This window comes from Panulirus ornatus, chromosome 14 (genome assembly GCF_036320965.1).
Source record: "Panulirus ornatus isolate Po-2019 chromosome 14, ASM3632096v1, whole genome shotgun sequence".
Classification (NCBI taxonomy): domain Eukaryota; kingdom Metazoa; phylum Arthropoda; class Malacostraca; order Decapoda; family Palinuridae; genus Panulirus; species Panulirus ornatus.
Genome location: NC_092237.1, coordinates 11718908 through 11727300, shown reverse-complemented (window position 1 = coordinate 11727300; position 8393 = coordinate 11718908). Strand labels below are relative to the sequence as shown.

At 44.7% G+C, this 8393-nt stretch overlaps 1 protein-coding gene across 1 annotated transcript in view; it reads right to left on the bottom strand.

Annotated features, from left to right (window-relative positions):
* The window catches only part of IRSp53 (Insulin receptor substrate 53 kDa), a 217929-nt gene extending 212469 nt beyond the window's left edge, over positions 1-5460 (bottom strand). The window contains 1 exon segment of the mRNA XM_071669639.1: positions 5348-5460. The gene's annotated coding sequence lies outside the window, so the exon portion shown is untranslated.
* Positions 5461-8393: the final 2933 nt, after the last annotated feature.

Sequence of the window (8393 nt, the reverse complement as noted above, 5' to 3'; positions counted from 1 at the left end):
AGGGGGACGAGATGGACGGCAGAGGGCGTGGACGACCTATGTCGGAGATGGTGTGGCAAGACGACCTTTGGAGAATGTTTTGGTGACGCAGGAACGACCTATGGATAGGGGAGGAAAGGCAGGGACGACCTGTGGAGTCGGTATGGAAACAGTAACGACTTGATGGGGAGGATGTGAGGCAGAGACAAGTCGTGGAGTGGGAGGTGGTATTGAGGCGGGGACGACTTGCGTAGGTGCTGCTTGTGAGACAGGGACGACCTGTGTAGGTGCTGCTAGTGAGGCAGGGACGACCTGGGTAGGTGCTGGTAGCGAGGCAAGGACGACCTGTGTAGGTACTGCTAGTGAGGCAGGGACGACCTGTGTAGGTGCTGGTAGAGACAGAGACGACCTGTGTAGGTGCTGGTAGCGAGGCAAGGACGACCTGTGTAGGTACTGCTAGTGAGGCAGGGACGACCTGTGTAGGTGCTGGTAGAGACAGGGACGACCTGTGTAGGTGCTGCTAGTGAGACAGGGACGACCTGTGTAGGTGCTGGTAGTGAGACAGGGACGACCTGTGTAGGTGCTGGTAGCGAGGCAAAGACGACCTGTGTAGGTGCTGGTAGTGCGACAGGGACGACCTGTGTAGGTGCTGGTAGCGAGGCAAGGACGACCTGTGTAGGTGCTGGTAGTGAGGCAGGGACGACCTGTGTAGGTGCTGGTTGCGAGGCAAGGACGACCTGTGTAGGTGCTGCTAGAGAGGCAGGGACGACCTGTGTAGGTGCTGGTAGCGAGGCAAGGACGACCTGTGTAGGTGCTGGTAGTGAGGCAAAGACGACCTGTGTAGGTGCTGGTAGTGAGACAGGGACGACCTGTGTAGGTGCTGCTAGTGACAGGGACGACCTGTGTAGGTGCTGGTAGAGACAGGGACGACCTGTGTAGGTGCTGGTTGCGAGGCAAGGACAACCTGTGTAGGTGCTGGTAGTGAGACAGGGACGACCTGTGTAGGTGCTGGTAGTGAGACAGGGACGACCTGTGTAGGTGGTCATCGTAGGTGGAGGAGACAAGAAATACGACAGAAAGACTCGAACATTCGTCTCGAGAATGCCGCAGGTGTATGAGCCGACCAACACAAGAACGATAGGGCTATAGACCCACAGTAGGACCATGGACCTTACTCACACCCAGCCATGTACACTTATGTACCCAATCCACTCGACACCTATCGCTGTCCCCGTGTAATTACGTTAATGACATGATTCCGTCGAAGATGAGAACGAGTGAATCTCTCCTAAAGTTTCAGGCGACCATCAGTCGCTGCTGCAGAGAAGTCGTACGTGTCTCTGAGGATTAGCTCGTTGTTGTCCCCAAAGGGAGGACCATCACCTGTAGCACTGTGGGTAACGGAGGTACATAATGACCACAGTTACCTCCCAAGGACCTTGGCCTCCGGCCATCAAGACTTCGGTGAGAAATACACCAACCCTACGTCACTGAACATCGGTCTCGCGGCAGGCAAGAGATACGTACGTGGGGGAGTATTCTTCCTCCCCCTCCCTCCCCAGGGAGAGGGGAGCGTCTGGACGTAATAGGAGCACAAGTCGTTACCTTGGGAGTTCCTCTCCCTCAGTTGCTTTATTGGAACGAGGAATGAATCCGCCGGTGGCGAGGAACTAACTCAGCAACACTCTCCCTCTCCAACAACAATATTCTCCCTCTCCAACAACAATATTCTCCTCTCCAACAACAATGTTCTCCCTCTCCAACAACAATGTTCTCCCTCTCCAACAACAATGTTCTCCCTCTCCAACAACAATGTTCTCCCTCCAACAACATTCTCCCCCCCATCCAGCAACAGCACGGCTATTCTTGTAACAACACAATCCTACCTACAAGGGCATTGTCCTTAACAAATAGCAGTACCTCTTCTACAATTACAATCATCGTCTGACAGGAAGAAGAGTTTCCGCTCCTAATACAACTACATTTCCCTTCACCTCCAACAACATTTCCCTCCTTGTACAACTATACTCCCCTTCCCACTACAACTACATTTCCCTTCTAACTACAACTAGACTCCCACATCTAATTCAACAACCCATGCCTCCAAACAACCGCACCCAACCTCCTACAACTTCTCTCCACTTTAGTTATAATTACAACTTACTGTTGGTCCTCTGGCCCGGTCCGTCCGTGTCATCCTCCACCGCCACCAGACGCGGCCACATACACATCCCTCCCTCCACGCCGCCTGTGACCCTCACTTCGACCCACTCCCAGCCTTGGGACGGTCAGCCCTGGTCTTGGACCCTGGGCGGTGTCTAGCCCTACCCAACGTCACCTGACGTCACACCTTACCCCCCTCCACTATGGCTTCCTCCGGCTATGTAGCAAAACCACGATTCAATTTTCTTTTTTTTTTTTCGTCTCATATTCCTCAAAATCCACATCTCTTTTCGTTTCCAAAGTACGCCCCCCACCTCTCTCTCTCTCTCTCTCTCTCTCTCTCTCTCTCTCTCTCTCTCTCTCTCTCTCTCTCTCTCTCTCTCAGTGCCGTCATCGCTGTCTCGAGCACCGTTGTGGGCCGGGTGAGGGCGGCAGACAACCATTCACCCAGCAGGGTACAGCAGTAGTGGTGGTGGTGGGTGGGAGGCAGGGAGGCGAGGGAAGGTCTGCGGGGAGGCAGGAGGCCAGTGAAGGGAAGTGAACGGTACAGGGTCCAAGACGGAGGAGGTTTAGGAAGCGAGCCGTCTGGGAGCAGCACCTCGCCTCGTCTGCATGGCTTGCACCGCCTGGGAGAGGGGCTCAGGCTCCTCACGTGGGAGAGACGCCTCACGTACTGGAGACGCATGATGTGCATGACACTGGCGACCTGAGAGAGAGAGAGAGAGAGAGAGAGAGAGAGAGAGAGAGAGAGAGAGAGAGAGAGAGAGAGTCATCGCCTTGTTGAGAGAGTTATCTACCTTGGGTCTCTCATCCCGCAGGTGAGACAGACCGCGAGACAAAATTGTTATTTCAACCGCGGGGTGAATCCGTCCACTCACGGGGAAGCCCCACAACCTGCGGTAGCAATGTCACAGACAGCCATGATATTCATACAAAGGTCAGGTGCGTCTTCACGGGTTTACTACTTTACGTAAGTAAGGTCTGTATAGGTCATCCCTTACTTAAGATCAGACGAGTCCCCCCTCGGCCTTACTGCGCTATGCAAGGTCAGTATGTCATCATGAACCTATTAAAGTTAAAGGTGTCTATTCTAGTCTTACTTGAGGTTCATGGGCAACTTGACCTTTCTGTACTCCGTATGGTCAATACGCCATCTTGGCAAACATCATCATCTTGACCTTACTAACCTTCCATGAGGATCTCATTTATCTCGGACTTACTACCTTCTGTAAGGTTTGGATGTTACCTTACCGGCTTTTCTTGAAGGTCTATGTGACTAGTGACCCTTACCGTCTATGTGTGATGCTATCCTCACACTGACTTCGCGGGCTTTAACTGAAGTCATCACACCGCAGTCTTCCTGGCCTTACAATGAGCCACGCCGACCTTACTGTCCTTCATTTACGTTATCACAAGGTCTTCTATATGGCTATCACTGGTCTTGTACATGGCTATGTCACGTAGTATTATTTGCTTTAATACCTTCAGCACAAAGGAGTGACCTTTGGGTATTTGACCTGACCCCTGAAGGCCAGGCCATCATATTTAAAGGTTGGAACGTATTTCTCAAGGGTCTTACGCCATAATCAAAGGTCACAACGCCATATCCAAGGGTCGTTAAAGCTCTGCTGAAGGAGGTAATTTCATTGTCAGCTGTATATACCTCAACAACTCCCACGCAAACGTTCCAATAATATTTTTCATCGTGTTGAAAAAAACACCCTTTTTTTCCCCTTCCCTTCTTCATAAAATATCAATACTTTTTTTTATCTCTGCCTTTTAAATTATAACCATCAGTTGCCATGCATTCGGTCATTTCCAACTGGTATGTGATTTTTGATAAGCCAGGCGAGATGGTGTCCGGTTCCCCAATGTATACACGCACACACACACACACAAACGTAACGTACATCTTCTTGCTTTGTGTTTAAGCGAGCGAGAAGCTGATAAAATAAATTTACGACACGGAATTGAATGAGATAAAGCTGAGACTAATGTACCAACCACAAACACATCACCAGCTGACACACAGATCTACGATGTTAACTATTGGGCGATAACACTAGGAAAAGCTGCGTCAGGCAGCTCATTATAGATGGAGTCAACTGACACATCTGACGTCAGAGTGAATTTAGAATTACCACTTTTTTTTTCCATTCATTACTTTTTAACAGCACCGTTGGAAGTTGTTCAGAAAGTGTATATCAAAGGTGAGCACCAATAGGCCTTTCGTAACCATGGCACACACACACACACACACACACTGAAGTGAATGTTCAAGAGCAGGGGGGCCCCACGAGTGTAAAACTCCCTCCTCGTTCAATACAAACAGGTAATTATACTTCCAGAGTTATTATGTCTTCCTCGTCATTCTAAATAAAAGTTACAGTAGTTCGGTCCACTAGTGGTGGCGACAACTTCATTCTCTCCATAAAATTCCGAATTTTCCTGTAATATTTACGCAGTACGCGGAGCAAGTCGAGGAAAATTTATTGATACTAGTTTTGATGATGGAAGAGAGAGAAAAAAAAGTAATCTTAGAAAGCTCGATTACAGTATGACAGTTTTGCCTTATAAGCTGGCAACACCATGCTCATACCACCCATTGCCATAAACAACGTTTTCACTAATTGCAAGGCAGTTATTCCCATCCATAACAATATAGTATATATGCCAATTCACCTCCATGTTTAGTGATAACTATAAGCATACAACATTATTTTGAAAAAAAAAAAAAATCTTGTACAGGACAAAGTATCGTATTATGCAACAAATGTCATGAATTCCATCGGGTAAATAGAAACGTTCTAATAGACAAAAATCAATGGGCCTCGCCGTCGTGCAAAGAGAAACTGTGTATCTAAAATATGAAGGTTCACGTGTGATTATCTCAAGACTGTGGGTATAAAGGTTATCGAGAACAACGCAACGTAGATTCTAGAGTAAGGGTTGTAATTTACTAAAGAACCTTGAGTGTTTTAGTGTAGTAAACACGACAGAGATCTGAACCCGCACCTATTGCGTCTCACAGTGTACTACAAATTCAACTTCCTGAACTGCTGCTTCTACTACTACTACTACTACTACTACTACTACTTGGAAGAAAGACTTTTGGCTTAAGTCACAAGGTAAAATGAATCGTCATACAACCCAAGCCTGTTCTACCGGAGCGTCATATATGGCGGAAAGATACCTTGAGCATTACCTGTCGTCAACGCTTTTGAAGACCAGATATACAGCACGACGATCCGCTGCTACTGACTTTGTGGCGGGTAGGTAATGGGGTGAGGTACCCCGTGGTCAGTTATAAGCACCCAGGAGATCCCCTGTCGAGTCTCCAGACCAGTCACTAACCAGATGAGCCAGAATCTGTCTAGACTAGTCACCACCTAGATAATGACGTCACAGTACGATGTAGGGTACGAAGGGAAAGTTCAGAAGGGCGACTTATCGAGGGTTCTGTAAGTTGTTCAAGGAGAAGGGGGCGTTCTTATCAATCAAAGTTCATTACTAAAACGTACCACCTACAGTCATGTAAGTTCATATATCGCGGGAAATGTACTTAACATTGTTGGATAAATGACACGTGACAGTCCGTACACACAGATGGGTACAACCTCTATGCTATGCGTCGCAAAGAAGATTACGTATGTGTAGCAAGAAACATAAAAGTAATCCCTTTCTTATGCATGGCTTGCCCTCACACATCCCTTGGACCGTTAGGAAGCCAAAGATCTTGCTGACTGCCAATACTTAGGAACAGGTCAATGGTTAAGTTGTTCTTCCTACGATTTCTTAACAGCGTTACGCTCACTGCATAGCAGGAGCAGGGTTGAACTTTCACAACAATATACTTTTATGTTGGAAACGTCAAGCCTTTGTAATGCATTACACTACACAGACACATAAACACAAAATCAAACACAAAAATACCATAAACAAGTGTACTACTCACGTCCGTCCATTTGTTTGTGTTTACGTCTTCCTTTATGAAAGAAAACCAAAGGACCTGATGCTCCCTCCTTCACTAGTACAAGGAAACGTAAGCTTTCTCACCGGGGACTTGTCCAACCCAACGAAATACGGATACCTAACATATAGACATTCGTCCACGTCCATTCACACAGACATACAAATATACCGTTTTATTTTATGCTAACACGGCTGTGAATTTATCTATGGAAACTTTCTCATCTGAAAACAATTATGCAAATTACCCGTAAAATACCTTTTTAAACATTTGTATTCCGCCGGCAATTTCATTTCCAACACTGCGTATGAATGAATGAGTTTAGAGGCAGTTGTGTGCTCTGCATCATATAAACTTTTTAATGTTTAATTGCAATAACTAATCACTTAAAACCTATCGTATCATATAATGATACAAATTAATTGAGCCCAATTCACAAAATACTGGTATGTGTTCAGCTTAGCAAACAACGAATGGCACCATTGACTGCTTACTGCCAGACGATAATACTTAGTAATATGACGCCACCATCAAAATATGGACAGAAATGCCATTCAAACACGCATGACTTTACATATATAAAATATATACATTCAACTTACAATTCTAACCTCGTTACTGCTATTATATCATTACGTCATAATGCAGTCTTACTGTCCTGTATTTGGTACTCAAGTACAAATGCATTTACCTGGAACCTTCCCTTCCCCTGTCACTCTCAGAGGACTGTGAGAAGTTAATATCTTGTTCAACATGTTTGATACTCCTCCTTGGATGATCAAAATTATCGAACTTGAGTCGGTACTCACCAAAATACTTCAAAAAGATGTCGTAAGAATGCTCAGAAATGCCTAGCCACATAATCACGTCCACCATCAACACAAACAATTTCTTCGACCACTTTTCGAAGCCCTCTGAGACTTTCGAGTTGGGGTTTGTTATGAAATCGCGTGAAAATCATTTTTCAAATCTTCCAGTGCATTAAGAAATGTTTAATATATGCATATGTAAAAAAAAAATTGTTTGATATAATGACATTTGCATTTTGTTTTAGATATAATAAATATTTTTGGGTACCTTTAATCACGAGTCGCAATATCGAACGTTCCACAATACAGCTCGAAATCCTGAAGAGTTATTCGTAAAAACTTCGTTGAAGAAGCCTATGAACCCGCACTTAGTTCTGAAATCCATTAAGGTTTTAGTTCTTTATGATTATCTACTTTCCCTGCGCCATTTTATTTTGGCATTATTTGATTGCTTCTACAGCCTGTTAGAATATTTGTTACCATTACAATTCCTGTAGTTTTTATATTCTTTTCCCGGCGGTTTTATTTTTTGGGTTTATCTACATACTTGTAAAGAAATCTTAACGAGATTCCGACTAGTTTTTGAAAGTTTACATAGGAAAAAAATGAACAAAATTGTTTCGTTGGGAATCGTAACAAGTGGGAGCAACTTTTATCGGAACTTTCAATGCACAGATACGTAAGACAGGCTTTAAATAAAAGCACTAACAATGATATCACTGAGCAAGTCAATTGACCCACACGTGAGGTGGAGAGCAAAGGAGATTTTCCTTCAAAGTAAGAAAAGGTTGGGTGACATTAATCTGCTGTACTTGACTCATCCACTTTGCCACACTTAGACTCTGCAGCTGTTAATATTGTATTGAAACACATACAATAATAATCTTTTTCAAGCCATTCACCTTTCATCATCAGTGCCACACCTCTTGAATAACAAACATTATTATTTCTTTTGCCACACTGCACCAGTAGATGTTATTTTTAGTCCATAGAAAAAAACAAACAAACTAGAAAGTGGGCAGGGTATGTAGAAGGAACAGAGAAGGAGGCCAAGTGAGAATATTCCCTCTAAGGCTAAGTCCTCTTTCTTGACGCTACCTCGCTAACGCGGGAAGTGGCGAATATGTATAAAAAAAAAAATAACATTTCCCTTTCAGGAAGGTAGCGTCAGGGACACACAAACAATGGCTTCACTCCAAACATCTAATTTCTTAGCTGTTGCTGTGTATACCTGTAATGTACTGAAACCACAGACCTCCATTCACAGTTATAGATAAATCATAAATCAAGATAAGGATAAAGGCCATCTTCATTGCATGGTAAATGCCATCATTACTACACCAGCAACACTGCTGCCCTTTGACATGAATCTTACTGATCAGGTTAGAGATCGTTACATCTACAGCAAAAATAAACTTTGACCATTTCATAAAGATATAATTATAAACATTTAGAACGAAATACCAGTACCA